This window comes from Amblyomma americanum, chromosome 1, assembly GCF_052857255.1.
Source record: "Amblyomma americanum isolate KBUSLIRL-KWMA chromosome 1, ASM5285725v1, whole genome shotgun sequence".
Classification (NCBI taxonomy): Eukaryota; Metazoa; Arthropoda; class Arachnida; order Ixodida; family Ixodidae; genus Amblyomma; species Amblyomma americanum.
In genome coordinates this window covers 402,764,491-402,783,405 of record NC_135497.1, presented here as the reverse complement: position 1 = coordinate 402,783,405, position 18,915 = coordinate 402,764,491, and the positions used below count along the sequence as shown (strand labels likewise).

General features: G+C 47.0%; 1 long non-coding RNA gene across 1 annotated transcript; it reads left to right on the top strand.

Moving 5' to 3' along the window:
* Positions 1-198: 198 nt before the first annotated feature.
* LOC144102422 (uncharacterized) lies at positions 199-17,684 on the top strand. The gene is made up of 3 exons (XR_013308206.1): positions 199-297; positions 721-872; positions 17,615-17,684. It is a non-coding gene; the product is annotated as an uncharacterized LOC144102422 (long non-coding RNA).
* Positions 17,685-18,915: the final 1,231 nt, after the last annotated feature.

The following is an 18,915-nucleotide window of genomic DNA, read 5'->3' as shown; positions in this document are numbered from 1 at the left end:
GACGTCACGCCTGGCAATTTTTTTGCTGTTAGAGCCGAGCCGAACATTGCTTTTCAGTAGCACTAAGGCCGGTCGGCGGGATGGGCGTGCGATCGTGTTGCACGTGAGTAATTTGTTCTTTCTATCTTTTGGCATGCACATACTGAGTGATTGCCAGTTATCTGACACTCAGCATTCCGTTGTCAACTTCCTTGCGCCCGAATATTTTGTGTTAGCAGATAACCCAGGACTAGCACGGAGCCCGCTTGCCCGCCAGTGAACCCAAAGGCCCGGAGGGAAAGACTCATCTGTTTTATCGTAAGTTCTGCTCAAAAGCTCTGTGCGGGTCTACGGAAAAGAGCAAGCGCTGAGCGTGTTTTTATATTTTTTGTCAACCCAGCCCAACGTAACTCATGGTCATGTAAAACACGCATTACCAGCTTTTGCGTGCTCCCGAAAATAGGCGGGAAACTTTTTACAGCAGTCCAGTTGAACCACTAATAAAGCCGGTCGTGAGTTTAACTAACCGTTTGTGCGATGAGTTTTGTACGCGGTCCGATTTTTTGTGACCCCGTGGCTGGAAAGTTTGTTGAATGTTGACTTAATTGCACTTCACAATTGTGTGCTCTTGTTACAATTCGCTTTTTAAAACAGGTGCAAAAATTGCGGCGAGATAAGCGATTACGCTTTGGTGTCTGCAGAGCGAAACATGTTCTTCTTTTACATTCATATTTATTTCAGAAAACAGCTCTTGAAAAACTGGCAGGCAGTTTTCTGGTATGCACGAGCCTTCTCGATACCTGCTTCGAGTCCGGCGTTCACTTGTTGGCGCAGAGGCTGAACAAATGGGACGTTAAAATGCTGAGGCAGCAAAGGCTTTAAGGCGCCACAAGGTGAGCCCTCCACCTTCTGTGATAATTTTGAAATGAGTGCTGTGCCACCTGCACCAAACATCGGTTTTACGTGGGGAAGGTGTTTGGACTTAGGTGGCCAACAAGCATAGAGCGCACGAGGCAACTGGAAAAGCAAGCTTCCTTTTTAAGGCCTCTAATCTTAAGACCTTTTTACAGCTCATGCTGCAAAGAGGCCTTAAAGAGATGAACACTGGACAATGTGCATGATGTCATTTGACTTTTTGGAAGCTTGTGAGGTGCATAAAGTTCACAAGGCACTGTTATAGTGTGTGACAGGTCATTGTGGTGATATTAGAAAAAGACAGTACAGCACAATGGGGCAGATAAAAGGAGCACGCAGGATAAGCGCTCCTCCTGTGTGCTCTTTTTCTTTGTCCCGTTGTGCTGCGCTATGCCTTCTAATATGCTATACCAACAAGCCCAAACTACCACTTTGTTAAGATTGTGGTCATGATAGGTTTCTTTGATTTGGCTGCACTCTCTGCACTAGTTCTGTGAAGTTCCGCGGTGGTGCCGGCAGCATGCAGCATCAGTTCAGACAGTTACAAATGCAGCTTGGCACTGGCCGCTTCCAAAACGAATGGTCGAGTGCAGGCCCGATTGTCTGACAGCCTTGCTGTCGTCACGAAATTGCTGCCAACTACATGCTGCCGACAAATACGACCACCAAAATCCTGAAACACTTGGAATAATTTTCAAGCAGCAAATCGCAAAGAAGTCTTACCATGAACCTGCTCAAGGAAATCGTCGTTTCACAGAAAAAAAATTGTTGCATGTATACACACAGGCGGCTTACGAATTAGCGCTGAAATACTGCCCATGCGACTCGACTTGACCGCTTAGGTTTTCATTATGTCGTCTCACTCAGCTCCTCCATGTATAGGTCGAAGAAGCAGAGAAGGTATGGCACGTGTTATTTAATGAAATGTTGAGAGTTATTTGCTGAAAGCTAGGTTATGGTTTATGGAGGTTTAAAGCCCTAAAGCGACTCAGGCTATGAGGGGCGCCGTAGTGAAGGGCTCCGGAAATTTTGACCACCTGGTGTTCTTTAAGGAAGCTGCTGACCCGAAGGACATGGGTTCGATCCCGGCGGCGGGGGTCGAATTTTGATGGAAGGTGAAGTTCTAGAGGACCGTGTACTGTGCGATGTCAGTGCACGTTAAGGAACCCCAGGTGGTCGAAATTTCCGGAGGCCTTCAATACAGTGTTCCTCATAGCCTGAGTCGCTTTGGGAAGTTAAACCACCATACCAAACCAACCTTTTTTGAAATGAGGTGTAAGGCATTATTATACACGGATTATCACGTGGTATGCTCCTACGGCTGCTAAATAATTTATAACTGAATTTCCTTCTCGTGCGGATTCAGTTTCAACAGCTGAATGATGAATGTGACCTTAAAGAGAGGTTGTAGGTCATGTGAGGCGTGAAATACTGCAATATAATTGGTGCTTCTATATTTGTTGTCATTCCTCCTCTTGAGGAAGGCTGCCTTCAGCAGTGCAGTAAATTAAAACGATAAAGCAGCAATTATATCACAGTTTTTCTATGCCTCTAATGACCTAAAACCTCTCTTTGTCGTCACAGCTCTCATTCGGCTGTTTAAATTGAAACAGCATAACAGAAAAATACTATTATAAATTATTTGGCGGTCGTAGGCGAATACCACATCGTGATTCATGCATTGTAGTGTCTTCCGCTTCATTATAAAGAATAAAATATGCCACCAAAATTAGGTCTCTATGCTCCCTTAACGTGCACTGACATCGCACAGTACACGGGCCCCTAGAGTTTTGCCTCCATCAAAATTCTAGAGGCCCGTGTACTATGATGTCAGTGCATGGTAAAGAACTCCAGGTGGTCGAAATTTCCAGAGCCGTTCACTATGGCATCCCTCATAGCCTGAGTCACTTTGGGACGTTAAACCCCCATAAGCCATAAACCTTTCAGCAAAGAACTGTCATCATTTCTTTAAATAACTAGTGTCACCTTCTCCGCTTCTTCGACCTACACATGGGCACCGCCGTATTGCTGCACCGCAGCTGCGCTTCCATTTCGGCGAGTGCAAGCCAGCCTAGAACTTGTGCTGCACTTCTTGAACTAGTGCAGAAAGTGCAGCCAAATGGAAGAGACCTTATGATTATGTGGCTACTTCCTTTGCATTGGGTTGGCAACAGTTTTTTGTCCTAACCATTACATAGAAAAAGAAAAAAAAGGAAATGTGGGAACATTCACTATTAAGACAACAGCTTTCACCTTTAGACCCCCAATGAACAAAGCCTTCCTGTATGCTGAACAAAGCAACTAGGCTGTCATGGATCTAGCAAATTATAATTTTGAAAGTAGGCCTCCTGCTGTGAAACTGGCAGCGTTTGTGCCCCTAGAGACAAGCAGTGGCGAGAGGCGAGAAGTCACAGACGAACGTAGGTAGGACAGGTAGCTAAACGAGGAAGTAGTTCCCATAATTCACGCTAAAGAACCCCAGGTGTCGAAATTCCCGGAGCCCTTCACTACGGCGTCTCTCATAGCCTGAGTTGCTTTGGGACGTTAAACCCCCATAAACAGTTCCCATAATTGAAGAATACAAGGAAAGACAAGGACAATACATGTTTATGTTCTTCCTTCTATGTTTGTCGTTTTGTTTTCACAAGTTAGGAGTAGATATTTGTTGTAGTTTCACTTTTTGAGGAAAATGGGGAAGGGGTTGTTCATCTTGAGACATGCAGCCCAAAAGACAGAGCACAGGAGTGACTCACGCAACATTAGTGTGTGCGTTTTGTTCCTACTGTTCTATGTGCTTGCACCCCTTGCCCCCAAATGGGGCATTGACATGATCTTACGTGATGCTATGCTGGTAAAGGATGTGTGCTGCATGCATATGGGTGTGTGGCATTCAGATTCAAGCACCATCACACTGCTTCTAGTGCAGTAGGAATTATGGGAGGAAAAAAAACCTCAAGGATGTGGATGAATAGTATAGCTCTTCAACACGATAGCAAGGCGGGCGAGTTGGTGATACATATTCAAAAAATTAACAGCACAGAAAACGGGGACTTCAAGGGTAGAAAACAGAGGACAAGCGCGGGCGAGTTGATGATGCATGTTTAAAAAATTAACAGCGCGGAAAACAGGAACTTCAAAGCTAGAAAACACAGGACAAACGCTTGTCCTGTGTTTTCTACCCTTGAAGTCCTCGTTTTCCGCTTTGTTATGTTTTTAACTCTTCAGTTTGCCTTTTCTGAAAAAACTCTGTTGCAGGAGGTTTTAATACATGTCTACTGTCTTTATCCACAGTGGCCCACTCATAACTCACCTCAGTTCTGACTGCGGGGCCAATCCAGCTAACAAGCCTTATGCAGTGTTAATAAATAAAAAAGTAGTGCCCTTTCAAACAGTATAATTTGCAACTTTGGTGCAAGATTTTCGGTGGCCTCTTCAGGGAGTGTTTGCCCAGAACTTGTAGTGATTGCTTAATGTCACTTGGTCCCAAGAACCAGAAAGTTAACCAATTGCCCTTGTGCCTCTTGATGAAAAAATCTGAGAGGTAAAAATGACAATTTACCATAGCTGTGAACAGTAATGAGCTGGATGTATTGCCGAAGAGAATCGAGGTCATCTACTTGACAGTGGTAAGAATTTTGGGTTGGTTAGAGCATAGCTGGCTTAACGTCTTTTTTCATATCTTAATAAATCTGGCATTGTTGGCATGTGTAATTAAAATTTGTTACGGTATGTGTGGCTGGTGGGCTGTCAGCTCGGGCATGACAAAGTTGTAAGCTCAACCAGAAGTACCTGTGCTGTTTGAGCTCAGGGCAAGAGCTTTGAGTGAGGCCACTCTACTACGTCCTTGTTGTACATTTGGCTTTCATGGTGCTCCAACTTCCTCCTTCCCATTCGCCATGGGGCCGAGCGAAAGTGGTGGGGTGTAATTAGAGCAGTGGCATGGCCATAAGGTCCATCCGAACAGCACTGCGTAAGACTTGTTTGCTGGATTGGCCCCGAAGTCAGAACTGGGGTGAGTTATGAGTGGGCCACTGTGGGAAAATACAGTAGAGCAGCGGAAAACATGCCATGAATGGTGGGGAGCTATAGTTTGGAGGCAACCTTTGATGCCTGTGTTGTCATTGTGGTCAAAGTTATCTGTGAGACCATCAAGGGCAGCACCTGTTCTGAACGCATCGCATAGCAATAGATCAGAACTTCAATTTTATAGTTGGCTCATGGGCGTATGAATGCAGGAGGTGTATGAATCGGTTCAGATTTCGCATTGAGACGCATCAAATTCAGCAACCTTAGTACTCACAGGTACAGTAAAACCTCGTTAAGGCGTACCTCGTGGCACTGCGGAAAAACTATGTGCAAAGCGGCAACATTGTCACGAAGACGACGAAGCTGGCAGTGGTGTGGGAACGGAAAGGTCGCGTTATAGGCGAGTGGCCATTAAAATCATCTCACTGCCATCATTCATCGCCGCTTATTATTCGGCTGGTCGCTACGTAATAATATGCCAAAACTGAAACCAGCCTGAGTATATCCATTGACCTGGTAAAAGATGATACCTGGGGCATTTCAAAGAATGCGCAGGTGAAACCTTTTAATCACATGGCTACTAACGCAGCCTTGAAGGCATGTAAGCCAGGTCCCGTGTCCCAGCTGCTTTATTAGGCCGTATTTGAGTGAACAAGCAAGTGTCTAGCACGCATGCAGTTTTTTCCAACAGTACAGGTTTAGCTGTCTTCAGCTTCCATGTAGGCATTACTTTCATTGGATGGCGTTTTGCCAATGATGGAAGCAACAGTGTCAATGTCAAACTGTGCTAAAGAAGTCTTGGACTGCGGTGTCTAATACATCACCAATCATGCAAAAAATTAGTCTCCATAATGCCTCCTCTGCAACAAAGTGCCTCCTGTAAACAGCAGGTTTTTAGGAATACCTGCCCTATTACGAGGCCTGGATTGGGAACAGTTGGGGATAAGAGTTAATGGAGAACACCTTAGTAATCTGCGATTCACAGGTGATATTGCTAAGTCACTCAGGAGATTAACTACAAAGCAAAATCAGTGAGCAGAATGGTGGGTCTAAAGAATTAAAGGAGTATAGACACCTAACTTTCGGGTGCTTGTTTTTTGTTTGTAATGATGCGTAAGGCATTTTTAAACATGGATTACCACCTGGTATTCTTCTAAAACCACTGAATAATTTATAATCGCATTTCTTTCTCGTGCTGTTTCGGTCTCAGTTTCAACAGCCGAATGAGGACTGTGACGCCAATGTGTGCCTACAGGTCACGTGAGGCATGAAAAAACTGCAATATAATCGCTGCTTCCACATTAGTTGTCATTCCGGCTCTTGAGGAAGGCTGGCTTCAGCACTGCAGTAAATTATAACGATGAAGCAGTGATTATATGGGCGTTTTTCTATGCCTCACGTGACACAAATCACTCTTGGATGTCGCCGCCATTGTTCGACTGTTGAAACCGAAACAGCATGACAGAAAAAATTATAAATTATTTAGCGGCCGTGGGCAAATATTACATGGTGATTCATGTGTAGTAGCATTTTCCACATCATTGTAGAGAAGAAAACATGCCACCACAATTATGTGCCTATACTCCTTTAACATGAAAACCAAATGGAAAATGCTCTTGGCCATTCCCTCCATGCAAATGCTGTGTGGTGTATAATATTGTTACGTGGTGGCCGACCAAAGAGTGAGGCGCGATGAACGATGGCAGAGATATGATTTGCATGCAGGGAATGGTCGAGTGCTCTGTAGCGAGTGCTCTGTACCACACCACTGCCAGCTTTGTCGTCTTTGTCACAATATTCCTTTTTCTCATGAACATTGTCACGTGTAGGAAACTGGGTGTGTATCATCGTTTGCGTAACAACTTAAGGACACTGACAAGTAGGCAGCCACTGACCACACACCATACATGGCAAAATTACTTTTGAAAAGTAATTAAATTTCATTACTAATTACTTTCCTAGAAATCCCACAGCAGTAATTAAATTACATTACAAATTACTGCTATCAAAAAGTAATGACATGACATTACAATTACCTGCCTTAAGTAATGAAAATTACTTCTTAGTTTTGATGCTAAAATGTTGTGCATTGGTCATAGTTTGTGCAAAATTTCTAGCTTTTTGTTTGCACCGCCACTGAGCTTGAAAATGGGCGTTGGAAATTTTTACCCTCTTTACTCAATTTGAACAGCCACTTTGCTGATGTAGATGGTCTTTCTCATATCACTCTTTAAGCAGAAGTACATCATTCAATGTGTAATATGGTCCCACCATCCTGATTTTGAAGAATTTGTCATCCGCGTAAACAGCTGGAGTACATTGACTGCTTATCCACGCATCATCCCAGAAGTGCACAGGGGCGCAGAGAAGCTGCCAATTCTGCTGATGTTCAATTGATTTGTTCTGTAGGCAAGTTGGTGGAAGTAAATTGCATGTCGCTGGGACGTTGTTGCCTGTGCTGCCCTTTAGTTAGAAATAGGGCCTCAAATGAGGCCACAAAAACCGACAACTCACGACCAACTTTCTTAGACGTGTCAGTTGAGACTTCTTGTCTGTACGGCGACGTCTAAGTACCTGCTAGAGCACTCGCAGTGCGTCTGCGTGAAGGTGCCTTATGGCATGCCTTGGTCATGGAGCTCTTCTGGTGGCCATGCAGTGCGTTTGTGCGCGACCATATGCAGTGCAGGAAGATGCGTAGCAGTCCTGTGACTAATATGCAGACTCTTCACAAAGGTAGTGCTGACGCCTGCGCGCACATCACCTCTCTCTCGTCCGCGTGCGCCGCTTCCCTGGGATGCTGGCTATTTCTGGTTGCGTGCTTTTAAGGCAAGTGCCTTAAGTGGCACATTAACGTCGATACCTGGCGTCGTTGTCGATGCCCAGGAAAAGTGGTCTACTACCCCAGTGACATCATCAGCAAAGAGAAAAATTTCTTCCAAGGGTGCAGAGAATTGAACCAAGGGCCTTCAGATTGCGAGCTGATCACTCAACCCATGGGCCACAAAACCGCGTTGCTCCTCCTTGGGAAGTAATGATTCATTTAATGTGTGTGTTGCCCTATGACTATAAGCTAATGAGTAGGTGTGTCACTAGAAAGGAAGGAAACAGTATATATTAAAAAGTCAATGTTTTTCGCCTTCAAAGCATGGCAGTCGTCTCTAGTGCCCTCCGTAATTTATTCTTGCTTTGGGAGTCGCCGCGGTGGCTCATTGGTTATATGGTGCTCGGCTGCTGACCCGAAAGACTCTGGTTTGATCCCGGCGGCGGCAGTCTCATTTCAGTGGAGGCGAAATGCTATAGGCCCATGTACAGTGCGATGTCAGTGCACGTTAAAGAACGCCAGGTGGTCGAAATTCCCGGAGCCCTTCACTATGGTGTCCCTAATAGCCATAGTCGATTGCTTTGGGACGTTAAAGCCCCATAAACTGCATCTTTGCTTTGTATGTGCTCATCTCCACAAACGCGAGGCCAAAGCATGGCAGATACGAGAAGCATGGACTCGGTATACAACAAATGTAATGCTGCTAGTAATTAATTACTTTCCGTGAAATTACTGCTTGAAAATAGTTCATTACATTACTAAATTATCAGTCCACAAAAGTGATTTAATTACAGTAGTCATATCACAGTAATTTATTTGCTGGCTAGTCTGCCACACACTGATTTCAAGGTGATTGCACAGCTTTTCAATGAATGCGAAATCCTGACATGATAGCTTCGGCAAATGGCACGAAACAAGGCCTTTTTGCATTTTTAAAGCAAAAGTTTGTGCCACCTTCCCTTTTATTTTTTTTTGTCTCGCCCCCTTCCCCTTCTTTCTCCTTCATATTTTTTGATGTTATGAATGCAATGTTTTAGCAACATGCTTGAATTAGCCCCTATGAAAATTTTTTTTTTGCTGGTCTGCACGTGACTGTCTCTATGTCCAGGTTTTGCGCAATTTCCTAGTCCCTGGCATTTACTGGCACTTTCACTTCATTAAAACTTTTGTGAATGTGCTGGAACAAATTTTTAAAAGCTCCTTTTCTAGTGCTTGCAAGTTGTTTCCATATTTTTGTTTTCTATAGGGGTGAAGTTTCATGGCATGTCCAGTCCGTCAACTATTTCTTACCGTTCTCAGATACTTTGTCCCGTTACACTTGTGCATTTTGGAAGAGCCGCAGCTGCTCTCAAAGTGACTATGCAACGAATAAAAAGTCGCTTGTAAATGTTTTCAATGCTTAGAAATGATGCTAAGAAGCGTTCACGCCAAGTATGAGTCTTTGGAACTGAGCCGGCAATTTATTATGAATTCTTAAAAACCGTGTTTTTTAAATTTCGCGGGCCGACTGGTGTGCTCGTAGTTACCGATTTTGAAACTAAATTGTGAGAATAGACGTCACTATACCCATGACGTCAGCAGGCCACCACACGCTGTCATTCGCTGAGCCACGGCAGCCACGACGCCACGGGCACACTTCCGGTAGCCGTGAAAATCGTATGCTCGTGCCGCCGCGCGACCCTCTCGGGCAAGCGCGAGCCAGGGCATTGCCTTCGCGCATATGGTTTCAATTTTCCTCTGCAGCCTCCTGTCGGGAGTTCCGGAGCCACTCGCACGGCTCTTCATGCGCACGCATAGGGCTCGATGCCCATCGCGGCCGTAAGAGCGAGCAGTCGCGCCTCGAGGTCCCGGTTTATTACTGGTAACTACAACAGATGACAAGCAAAGAAACCCGACGCGCGCAGCAATCACGCCCACGGCGCTGCTGCTGGGGTGCTAGGAGCGACAACCGGAAGTTGCAAAAGGAACATCAGCGGATGACGTATTCATAGGTGGGGCCCAGTCCCAGAACTGTTTTCTTCATTTTTGTCTGGTGCCCCGCGTGTACGAGTTGAGGGGGAGAGGTAGAGCATAATTTTTAGTCGTCTATATCTTCGGTGTTATTGATGCTAGCTTAAAAATTCTTGCACTGGGGTGAGGAGTGATGAAATGCCTATCTCTCGTCTGCTTTACGTAATCTCAATTAATTTATTGCATAGTCCCTTTAAGATGCTTTGTGTCCTTGCCTTTGTTCAGGGCAGCAGCGGCGTCTTCTCCGCAGTGCTGAAGTGCATGTGGGCAAAGCACCCAAAAATGTTGACTACCTTGGCTGGCATTTTGTCTTGGTCTCTGAATGCATTATATGGTCAGAATTTGGCAAAATTATGAACATGTATACCAGGGAATCGTTTCAAAAAGTTATCCAGGATTTGTATTGTGAATAAAAATAGCACAACACGCATAATTTTTGGTTTTGTGATACTGCAGATTACATGAACCAAGAACAGAACAGTAAGGTTCTACTGTGTTTCTTTGAAGGGCTGTGACGGTTTTAAAGGGTGTCTAGCAACCTAGAATTGTCAAGAGGAATTTTGTTTACCTGGAAAAATCGGGGAATTGTGAGGGATACCGCAAAGAAAGTGGTCAAGTCTCGTAAAAGGACGTACTGAAATTAACGCAGAGGTCTGCTGCGAGTTTTAACGATACTGTGAGTGTCCAGCACACGGTCCGTTCTTATTGGCATGACATATTTTTGCTTCTAATGAGTATCAGGCATGGTAGCCTGTCTGTTTTAGCTGTCTTTTTCTCGTCATCAATTAAGTGAGCATTGTATATACTGGTTGGTTCTGTACAGGTTGCCACGCTCCTCATTAAATTTGGTCTGGTGCATATGAATAGACACAGCTACGTTCAAAAGTATTTTCTGTGGAATAAGCCGTAGTCATAGTAATGTGCAGAATTCATGCACTTTCAGCATACTGATGCGAGGTGCCACGCCACCCTAGTGTGACATCAAAATCGATCTGTAATTCTTGCTCTCAGGCCTCGTCAATCTTGTAGGCTATTGCAGAAACAAACAAACAGAGGTTAGTTTCTCTGCGGTTCTAACAGTGATGACGAGGTCATAAAAAGCTGTTACTTTTTGTGGAAATCGCTTGGTGCTTTTCCTGTGGCATTGCTGCTATCAAAAGGGATGCCAGAGTGTGCCTTCATTGGAAAGGCAGTAAAAGGCAGTGCTTCTCAGTGATGAGCAAACCAACCTTTTTCAGCCCTCTTGTTCAAGGGTTACTTCTTGAAAGCCTGAAATATTCTTTTGCAGTACAATGAGCAGTGTAATGGAGCCCCTGAAACCATGCAGAGTGTTCCGTTTAGAAATTTTCCAGAATTTTCTCAAAGTGGAGTTGTTTGTTTCTTTTGTGAAAGCACATGCAATGTCACCACATATGGCCACCACTCTTATGAACCATTAAAAGAAAGCAAAAACTTGTGAGCATAATTTTAACAAACTTCCAAATCTAAGACTCCGGATCACCCAGGCACTTTTCATCAAGTGAGAAGGTAAACAGCTGCTGAAATTCCTGCACATTTTCCTAGTTGAAATGCGCCAGCATCTGTGGGTCCGTTACGGCCAGGGATTCCAGTGGGGTGAAACCCATACACAAGAGTTAAGCGGGCCATGTCCCGTCAAGAATGCTGCATCTGGGGCAGCATTTCACAGCTGGAGGTGTCACAAGGGAGTGTGGAAGAGGTCGTCTTGTTAATGCTCTCACTCTTGTTGTAGCTTAAGCTGCTGTTCATCGATTTTTTGTGTCATTAATGTATCTCAACAATGCCACATCACGTCATACGCCTTTTCAGTGTCTGAACTGTGACAAGAGCATCTCCACCGCAGCCGTGGCCTCGTGCTTGAGTGCTCGACTCGGCTACGGGAGGTCATGGGTACGATTCCCGCGGCCTCCGGTCCACCAGCAAATCAATCCAATGGGAACAGGCGGTCCCCCGGCCTAGTGCTCGGCTCTCCAGGGGTGCACTGCGTGGGAAGGATAGTCAGCGCCTCAAGATTCCCGTCAAATGCGGGCACAAAAACGACTCCACGTGGTTAAAACCCGCAGTCCAAAACTCTCGCCTTGTGCCAGTTACAAAACTTACAACGTTCATGAACCGTTCGCTTCTCTAGCCTCAAGAGAGATGTGCCATAGCCCTCTCCGCTCACAAACCCCCTTTGAGCAAAGTGCAGCGGTATTTGCTTGCTACCGTTGTGGCTGGCTCACACGCATCGGCAGGTGTGCATGACGGGTTAAAAGGGAGGGGGGGGGGGCTTCTACCGCACGAGGTGGATTTAGGGTTGTTTCACGGCGAAACTTATCTCTGATCCGTCAAGGCAACGGTTTGGTCGAAGACCCTTCTCCCAACAATCTCACCCTAGATGAGCCGAGCACCATGGCGGGTAAATCTTAAAACCGGTGGGTACTGTTGTGATCGGAAGCCGCGACAGCGGGAACAGACGAGCCCGGCGGGCGCCATCGAACTATGTTTGACGAAAGGTGCTGTCGTCCTGAGAAGAGGATTAGGAACGGCTCCTGGCGACGGGGAGCTATGACGAAAGGCCTCTCATCCCTTCGTCCGAAGTATGGAATGCGGCGTTTCTCCCGAACTGCGCCCTCACGTGGACCGGCAGAAAGACCCGAACAAAGGCGCCGGACCCGCCTCGCTCGCTTGCACTTGCGCGGCCAGACAAAGCGGGGGCGGACACGGCTGATTCATCTTACACTCTGGAATGCCCGGGGCCGTCAGGACGCATCTTTCCACGGAGGGGATCACCGCCTACAAAGCCAACGACCTTATGCACATGGTCAACCCGTCGGAAACCACATTCCAGGACGCCGCTTTCCCACGGAGGAGATCACCGCCTGCTAAGCCAACGACCTTATGCACCTGGTCAACCGGTCGGAAACAGCATTCAGGGACCGCAAGGCGCCAGGATTCCTTATCGCCTGTGCACGTGTTTGTGGGGGCGGAGCGGTCACGGGGTTAGGGAAGAGACTATGAAGAGTGTGTCTGCCCATTGGACGCTTGATCAGCCACCGGTTTCCCTAGCTAGGTGCCTAGGGAATATCCACTGTATTTAAGCCGCGATTTGGCTGGTTTCACGGCACTTCATCTCTGACTTTTGGTCTCCCTGCTTCTCTTGTAAATATGTAAATAAACCTTCAAGTTTACCAACCCTCCTGAAGGCTTCCCTCCGTCGTCTGCAGAGTTCATCGTCATGCGGTGAAGACCTCGATCCCGATACCCAAGCATATCAACTGGTTGGCAGCGGTGGGATGGTCTGCGCCTGGTCCTGACTCTGGTATGGTAAGTGCGCGGTCTTTCTCTTGGAGCATTGCCAGGTTTTACAACTTTGGAAATTTGTTAGCCTAGGTAATCGAAGGTTGGTATAAGAGGCAGCCGGGGCTCCTCTGACCACGTGAGTAGAGACTTGCCGTTGCTTAAATAGTCATGGACTGGAAGAAGCTGCGCAAACCAGACCTAGTTCTCGTATGCGGGGAATTGGGCATTGATTGTGGGTCGATCCGTAGAAAACCTGAATTGATTCGAACAATTGAGGATTTCGGTGCGGACGAGGAGGAGATAGTAGAATGTTGGGAGCTAATTAAGGAGGAGTTGGAGAAGGAAAGGGAACAAAAGAACTAAAGAAGCGAGAGGATGAACAAAAAACCGCGAAGAGCAGGAAAGAGAGCATGAAAGAGAGATCGAGAAAAAACGGCTCGATCTACAGATAGCTCAGGCTGCACAGGCAGAACGCACTAGGCTAGAGGTGCCGAACACAGTGGCAAGCCAGGCAGCATCAAAAATAAAAATAAAGGACCTCTTGCAACCGTACGAACTTGGAGAGGACATAGGGCTCTTTCTCGTGAACTTTGAGCGGGCATGTGAAAGTTGCGAGTTCCCGACCGAGTCTTGGCCGCAGAAACTTCTGACCATTCTTCCATGTGAGGCGGCCCAAGTACTCGCTCGTCTGGCAAAAGAAGAGGCGCAGACTATACTAAAGTAAAGGCAGCACTCCTAAAAAATATCGTCTGTCCGCAGAGGCCTTTCGGCGCCGCTTCAGGGAAGCCAGAAAACAGCCTAATCAGTCATTTCCGGATTTTGCGTATAACTTTAAGGCAGACCTGAAGGAATGTCTAAAGGGAGAACAGGCTTACGGAACTCACGGTAAAGTAATAGAGGTGATCTGCCTGGAGCAGTTTTTTGGCTCTTTGAGGGAAGAAATGCGCGTGTGGGTGCAGGACAGGCCGGGAAATAAAACCCTAGAAAGTGCAGCAGAGCTGGCCGAAGAGCTCCATGCCAAGCGCGTAGCAGAGGGTGCGCGTGCCCCCGTAAGCCCCAAAGTAGAAAAAAAAATTTCCACGGATCCAGACAGGAGGGGCAGCAAGCCGCAACTGGGAGCGGAACGAGGGCCACAAAGCAGAATCAAGCAACCCCACAAAGGGGGCGACCGAAAAAGAGAGGGATAAGGCTTTTGAAGCCAGAAAGAAACCAGTGTGTTTCCGTTGTCACGAGCCCGGTCACTTCGCCCACGCTTGCAGGAAGCAGGAAATCGTTCTCTCCTTGGTGGAGGCGGGCGATGAGAACATGCGCCTGCTAGAGCCATACCTGAAAGACATGCAGGTTAATGGAAAACCATGCCGGGTTCTGAGGGACTCCGCGGCCACCATGGACGTAATCCACCCCACGTATGTGAACGCAGCTGATTTTACTGGGGAATGTGCAGGGATTAGGCAGGTGGCCGAAGAGAATAGCGCATGCTTGCCGATCGCACGAGTTAGAATAGAGGGCCCATTTGGCGTTCTGGAAACGGAGGCAGCGGTATCACCGAATCTGCCGGAAAAATTTCCGTATCTCTTTTCAAATCGGTCGGAGCAGATTCTCCAGGAAGAGGGTCGTAGTTTCGGCGATCGAACCGTCCAGGCGCTCACTCGTGCGAAGGCTCGCGAGATTGCAGCTGAAGTAAATCGTAGGAAGAACGAAGGCTCTCCCACGACGGGTCGGGCAGGGGCAAACCCAGGAGGCGATGCTTCTGAGACGAGCGGAGAGGCTCGCGGCAGGAACAGATGCGACGCCGAGTACAAGGACTCAAAAGGGGTCCAGTTCGATCAGCTCGTGGTGCTGCAGAAATACCGCGCAGGCATCCTTAAATTGTACCATGGTGGGGGTTGGTCTTGCCACCTTGGAGTGAAGAAAACTAAAGCTAGGCTTCTACAGGAGTTTTATTGGCCTGGCTGCGTCAGGGATGTCAAGCAGTTTGTAAAGTCCTGTGACACCTGTCAGCGCGTCGGAAAGCCAGGGGATTTAAGGAAGGCTCCGATGAAGCTAGTGCCCGTGATTAGCGAACCCTTCCGTCGTTTGGTGGGGGACGTAGTCGGTCCTCTACCAGTGACTCAGTCGGGCTACCGTTACCGATAAGGGCGGGAAAACGGGAATGCCGACGGTCTCAGTAGTAGCTTTCCTGCATAATCTGGCGTAAAATGCCCTAATGCTCGAGAAAAGCTACCGTATCATTTTTTGTTTTTTTTTGCTTCTCCGTACCCACCTCATTGCCGAAAAAAAAGTGTTTCTTACCAAATTTCAGACGCATGTCTTTTGCGGAAAAAGGAAAAACAAAGAGGAACTAGTTTTGGTTCAGCAGACTTCCGGGCGTGAGCTGTTGGCGAGGGTTAAGTCATCCAAAATTTGCAGCAATACTGCTCCGTATTAAAGACCTGGCAATGTTCGGAGGCTGGCCGCGTGCTGCCTAGCCGGAGGTAGGAGCTGAGCTCAGATCTGATCGCTAATGTTCCGTTGAGGACCCTTGCCAGCTGTGCAGGTCAAGTGGACTGACTACTACGAGGCCGACTGGGACTCTGACGCCCATTCGTGGTGCACCGACCAGCTGCAACCACTTCGTGGCGTCTTCTTGGCGGCGGACGGATTGTTGTGGTCGGAGGCCCCGACAGCGGGAACAGACGAGCCCGGCAGGCGCCATCGAACTATGTTTGACCAAAGGTGCTGTCGTCCGGAGAAGAGGATTAGGAACGGCTCCTGGCGACGGGGAGCTAGGACGAAAGGCCTCTCATCCCTTCGTCCGGAGTATGGAATGCGGTGTTTCTCCCGAACTGCGCCCTCACGTGGACCAGCAGAAAGACCCGAACAAAAGCGCCGGACCCGCCTCGCTCGCTTGCACTTGCGCAGCCAGACAAAGCGGGGGCGGACACGGCTGATTCATCTTACCCTCTGGAATGCCCGGGGCCGTCAGGACGCATCTTTCCACGGAGGGGATCACCGCCTACAAAGCCAACGACCTTATGCACACACATGGTCAACCCGTCGGAAACCACATTCCAGGACGCCTCTTTCCCACGGAGGAGATCACCGCCCGCTAAGCCAACGACCTTATGCACCTGGTCAACCGGTCGGAAACAGCATTCCAGGACCTCAATGCGCCAGGATTCCTTATCGCCTGTGCACGTGTTTTTGGGGGCGGAGCGGTCACGGGGTTAGGGAAGAGACTATGAAGAGTGTGTCTGCCCATTGGACGCTTGATCAGCCACCGGTTTCCCTAGCTAGGTGCCTAGGGAATATCCACTGTATTTAAGCCGCGATTTGGCTGGTTTCACGGCACTTCATCGACTTTTGGTCTCCCTGCTTCTCTTGTAAATATGTAAATTAACCTTCAAGTTTACCAACCCTCCTGAAGGCTTCCCTCCGTCGTCTGCAGAGTTCATCGTCATGCGATGAAGACCTCGGTCCCGATACCCAAGCATATCAGTACCCGGCGGCACTGGGAATCGAACACAGCACCTCCCGAATGTGAGGCGGATGCTCTACCACAATGCCGCGCTTCGGTTCTATAATCTTCGCCAAAAGGCCGAGAAGTGAAAAGCCGTAAGATTGTCGTTCGGCAGCTTACAAAGTCAAGCTGTCATGTTTTTTTCCTGAACACAGTTATGGCTCAGACTAATTGTACCTTTCTACATGATTTTGCATCAATCAATGAGGTGCTCAATAAGCTTTAGGATGCGATAAATTATGAAAAGGAATGAAATATTTGTGTGAAATGTTTCTTTTCATCACACATTTATTTATTTGTATTTATTGTAATTTCAAATATGTTTTATAATTTGAACTACTCGAAAATAAAGCATATCGCAGTACTGGCCAGAATTTCGAAAGGCCCTGATACGCACAGCATGTGTTTGAGAGCAGACGATGAAGTGGTCCCTGTGTCACTACTTTTGGAGCCCACATGACCGGGGTTGCTACTCTTCCTCGGGAGTGACGCCATAATGCACCTCGACACTCAGGAACCGAAATCGCTCCGTATAAATAATGCGGTAATATTTAATGTGCATATTTGAATTGCGGAGCACGTATGACGCACCAGGTGGGAATATGCAATGTTTGAAACTAAGAACACTCCAACCAAAAATTTGATGTCTCCGCCCCTTTAAGGTCTTGGGTTTAGCATATGGAGCTTGTGACCTCCTGTGTGCCAGCGTCAGAAGCCTTTCAGAAACCCTTTCTTTGTTTGTCTTGACTATTTATTCATTCTTGGTCTCTGCCTTGTACATACTTCATTTTGTGTGTGGTTTCTCTGGCACATCTTGAACAATGTTCCTTTTATCCTTTTTTGAGTATCTTTCTAATGCCCATACGCAAAGCCACTACAGGAGTGCGTTAGCTGCTGCTGTAGCCTGTTGGGAGATGTCCTTATCTTTTTCCCTCATATGCATTAATTTGTTGTGTATTTGTTTGTTGGTTTCTCTTAGTGGATTATTAGTTGCATTTTATTGTTCTGAGCTTGCATACTTTTCTCTTTTCATGGCATCCAACCCTATGTCTGACTGACACTAGTGGAGGGACTGCAGCAGCCGACCTTGCATGGCGCGGCATTCTCTGGTCCAATGCACCTATTCCCCGTTCCAGGTTACTGGCTCAAGGTTGGGTCCACCAGTCTGCGCCTTGGCCTATAGGCAGAGTCGCATTAGGCCCACGTTGGTCAGGACTTCCTTGCCAAATAAAGTATTCCTACGTACACGCCTTGTCAGTAATTGATGAAGCGTATGAATAAATGAGTAACAACTTCGTTGGCCGTATAGAAAAACCGTGTTACAAAGCAGTTTTTGTTTTTAAGGCCATACCCAACCACCACATTGTTTCCTCTGAGTAACCTACTCATCTTTGAGGTAAGTGCTTGCCGTGTGTCGCATCACAGTCTGAAGTGCTGCTGCAGAACCGCGTATTGCCTTCCTGTTTATGCCATTGCAGCTGAAAATGCTCCGCAAAGCTAATGAAAAAGAGAAATTTTGCCAACATACTGCTTTGAGAAAACTGCTGAATGGGTGCTGAAGCCCACTGAGCATTGTAATTGAGGCCCTTTGAATTGAATGTTCTTTGTAGGTATTTTACAAAGGCAAGATAACAGTCCTAGCAGTGCTACAGGCATTGCGACTCACTGCAAACGAGGCGGATTCAGTAGCACTGGGCTCTTGCTGGCAGTTTTTGAAATTCGCATTACCCGAAACTGCACTGTAAAAGAGCATAAAGAAAACGATGTCTTCCTCAGTAATTCATGCCATGCAACCTAACATGGAAACCATCGCATGGCCAGTTTATCCATTGCCTTCAGGTTCAAGACATCTGCCAATTTCTATATGGTAGCTTCAGACTGTTGCGACTGTTGCACTGCAAAATTACATTTCTCTTGAAGGCACTTTTTGAGCAGGGATTGGGTTTACCCTGATTTTCGTGATTTTTGTTTCGGGTGCACAAACTGGGTAATATCAGGCTTTAACTGCTAACAAGAGGCCCTAAATATTTGCTAAATTTGATTTATAGTCTTTTCTTACTGTTGTAACCTATCTTTCCTCAAGCACAACGGTGGCCTGAGCTAGGTGGCTGAGTGAATTCGCATCACCTGTTAATGTCAGTTTATTTTTTTTCTTTTCTGAGCTGCTGAGGGCCATTATTGCCAGAGGTGTATGTAAGGTGTGTACTGTAGACAGACAGGGAAATCGCTTAATTCTAACCGGCGGTATTTGCAAACTGGCACTTGGCTCCCGCCAAAATCGCATATTTCAGTGCAACCAAGCTGCCGGTAATATAAGCCTACGCAACGGCCGTACAGCTTACCTGTCCTGACCGATGAAGCATGG